This window comes from Myotis myotis, unplaced genomic scaffold (genome assembly GCF_014108235.1).
Source record: "Myotis myotis isolate mMyoMyo1 unplaced genomic scaffold, mMyoMyo1.p scaffold_m19_p_1, whole genome shotgun sequence".
In the NCBI taxonomy this organism is placed as follows: domain Eukaryota; kingdom Metazoa; phylum Chordata; class Mammalia; order Chiroptera; family Vespertilionidae; genus Myotis; species Myotis myotis.
In genome coordinates, this window is record NW_023416313.1 from 30537817 (window position 1) to 30541086 (window position 3270).

A 3270-nucleotide genomic window follows, 5' to 3' on the forward strand; every position below is an offset into this window, starting at 1 on the left:
TTGCATGAGATACACATCAGATATTTCCTTCTTCGCGCCAAATGCAGCAGCGCACAGAGCCAGGCTGTTTAAAAGTAATCCATTCGTTTGGAAATAGGAAGTGACAAGAGGGAATTGATCTATTTCAATTTGCTCTCGCCAGAGATAGCTTTTATTTCTTTGCCCCATAGCCCCTTTCAATTTAGTGGATGTATTTTCCAGAAAAATCCTTATCTTTTTCTTCCCCCAACTCAATGGGGAGCAAATTTTAGACTATTTTAAATCCCAAATGTAGACCTCTCCATCTTCGTCCCTACTTTCCTATTATAACTAAATATAGAAATTAGGCAACGCCAATGTCTCTCTCACATTGCTCTCCTCTCAGCATTATTCCCAACCTTCTTTATTCTCTGCTTTCCCCTCCCCCACAGAGATTTTAATTTTGTTAAAATGTTTTTACTGCGGCTGTGACTCAAGAGGCTCAGCTCGCTGCAGAAGCACAATGTCATTTAATATTCCGCCCCGGAGCCCAGACAGTCTCACATCAGGTCATTTGGAGCAGAGCTGTTGAGACTGCTTTATGACAATGATTGGCAACAACACTCTGCTGCTGAAAAACAGACAGTGTAAAAAAACACACACCAAAAAAACCGCTAGTGTGCTGTGGGCAATAATAACACTTCCAATACCAGAATACAGATGGGAGCCAGTTTAACAGAAGTGAATGTGGTCACCAGATGATGATATAACACTAAAGCCACACTCTGTGTTGGTTGGGTAAGACGCATCCATTCATTGATCCATCAGACCACTCATTCAACTGTATTCAATGTGGACCTATTTCAAGATGGGCACCATGCAAAGGCAATGCTTAGGACACAAAACAGCATTAGCTGTTAGCCATATGCCTGTAGTTCGTGGAGAAGGCAGACTTCAAAACAATATTTATAGGTATGGCTGAGAACCATAATGGAAACCAAAGAAGACAGTACGAACTCTAACAGGGAAACCAGAGGGAGCTATAGGGGCTTTCAGAGGAAGTGAGATTTGAAGTAAAAATTGAAGGGATGAATTGGATATTTCCAGATGAAGGAAAGGGGTGGCTGTATTTCCAGCCAAAGAAACACATATATGTAAAGTAAGAGACTGATGATAGCAGTGCCGTTAACTAAGGCAAAGAAGAGGAGACACTGGTTTGCAACTGAGAAAATGAATTCTGCTTTATGTCATATTTGTAGTATCTGCGGTGGATTTGGGTCTCAGATTTGGGGCTAGAAATAGAGGTTTGGGAGTCAGTGTCTACAGGTCATAGCTAAAGGCAGGTGAGTTAATGAAATCACCTAAGAATGTGCTGAGTGACCATGTCCAACCGAGCTGGGTAGGCAGTTAGTTAGAGCATTGTCTGCATACACCAAGGTTTCAACCAATGAATGCATAAATAAGCGAAACAATGAAGCAATCTCTCCCTCCCTCCCTCCCTCTCTCTAAAATCAATAAATGTTAAAATTTTTAAAACAACACTTCCTAAATTAAAAAATGTTAATAATGCTTTTTCGACTTTGTATGGAGTGATGGACATTTTTTATTTAAAAAGAATCCAAACCAATTAGTGGAATCTATTTTAGTAAAACTTTTTTTTCCATCTCACTTTGGCTATTTATTGTGTTGTCTGGTTACTTAACACAAGGTAATTTTTCAGTTGGAAGCCTTGAAAAATATCACTGAAGATTTTTTTCACGTTTAGATCAAATAAATTCTTAGTTTAATATCCTGCTAGAGCTTTGTGGACATTGTTTTTTCCTTTTCAGTTTATCAGATGACAAATGCCTCCGGATACCAGCCTTTATATGCCTCACAAAGATCCCTATGTGAAGTCCCCAGGAAAACCTTCCATGCATCAAAAACACGTTGACATGTTAGAAATTCAAGGAAGCCACAGACTTCTCAGGTTAGTTGGCAGCGATTGGAAAATTTAAAAATAGTCGAAAACAAGGATGGACCTGTTTAAAAGCAGTTTAGCAAAGAGCCGGCCCGTGTGGCTCAGGGGTTGAGCATCCACCTATGAACCAGGAGGTCCCGGTTCTGGTCCCGGTTCTATTCCCAGTCAGGGCCTGTGTTGCCACTCAATCCCTAGTAGGGGGTGTGCAGGAGGCAGCTGATCAATAATTCTCTCTCATCATTGATGTTTCTTTTTTTATTTTTTAAAATATATTTTATTGAGTTTTTCACAGAGAGGAAGGGAGAGGGATAGAGAGTTAGAAACATCGATGAGAGAGATACATCGATCAGCTGCCTTCTGCACTCCCCCTACTGGGGATGTGCCCACAACCAAGGTACATGCCCTTGACCAGAATCGAACCTGGGACCCTTTAGTCCGCAGGCCGACGCTCTATCCACTGAGCCAAACTGGTTAGGGCGCTCATCATTGATGTTTCTATCTCTCTCTCTCCCTCTCCCTTCCTCTCTGAATCGATAAAAATGTTTTAAAAAACACTGCTTGATTTTTAAAAAAGATTAGCAGAGAAAAGATAAAATAATCTTTCCATGTAAAGCACATACTTATTGCTAGATTGTTGTGGGGCTATGGGCTCCTCTGGTACAGGGCTTTGAAGTAACAGGAAAAGGAAGACATGGATTCAATAAAATTTCAACCGATGCCTTCTGGTAGGGACGAGGCCCAGCTGAGTGACTGATTCCAGAGCAGCTGAGCTGGTCTGTTTCCAAAGATGACTGAGTATGAGAGCTAACGTGGTATCAGCCAGCAGGAGTGGCAGGACACGGGAATCACAGCCTCAAAGAATACAGCAGAAGGTTTGGAAGGTAACAGCTACACACCAACCTTGAGATCCCAAGATCATTTCTGCCCGGGGAACTGGATTAGTTTTAGGCACTATCTGTATTCAGTAGTGCTAAGATCATTTCCAGGCATGGGAGGCTGGCCATACCCCGATGATAGATTAACCTGCTAACAACTGCTTCGTTGTGCAACAACCTAACGCAGCCCATTCTTCCCCTGGCCACAGGAGCTTGGGGCCTCGACCCACGAACAGGGGGTTATGCTGATACCAGTAAAACGACAGGCTTTGACTCCCAACCATTGCTTGTAAAATTACTGATTAATGAATTCTCAATTTTCCCCACTTGTTGAAGAGTCTTTATTATTTGGGGACTCCTTTGGTGGCAACTTAAACCAGCCTGGTTAAAAGGGAAGGGGTGTTAGTTCACATAGCCAGGAAGGTGAGGAGTGTTTGCAGGGGAAGACCCAGCAGGACTCGGTGTGCCTGCGTTTTC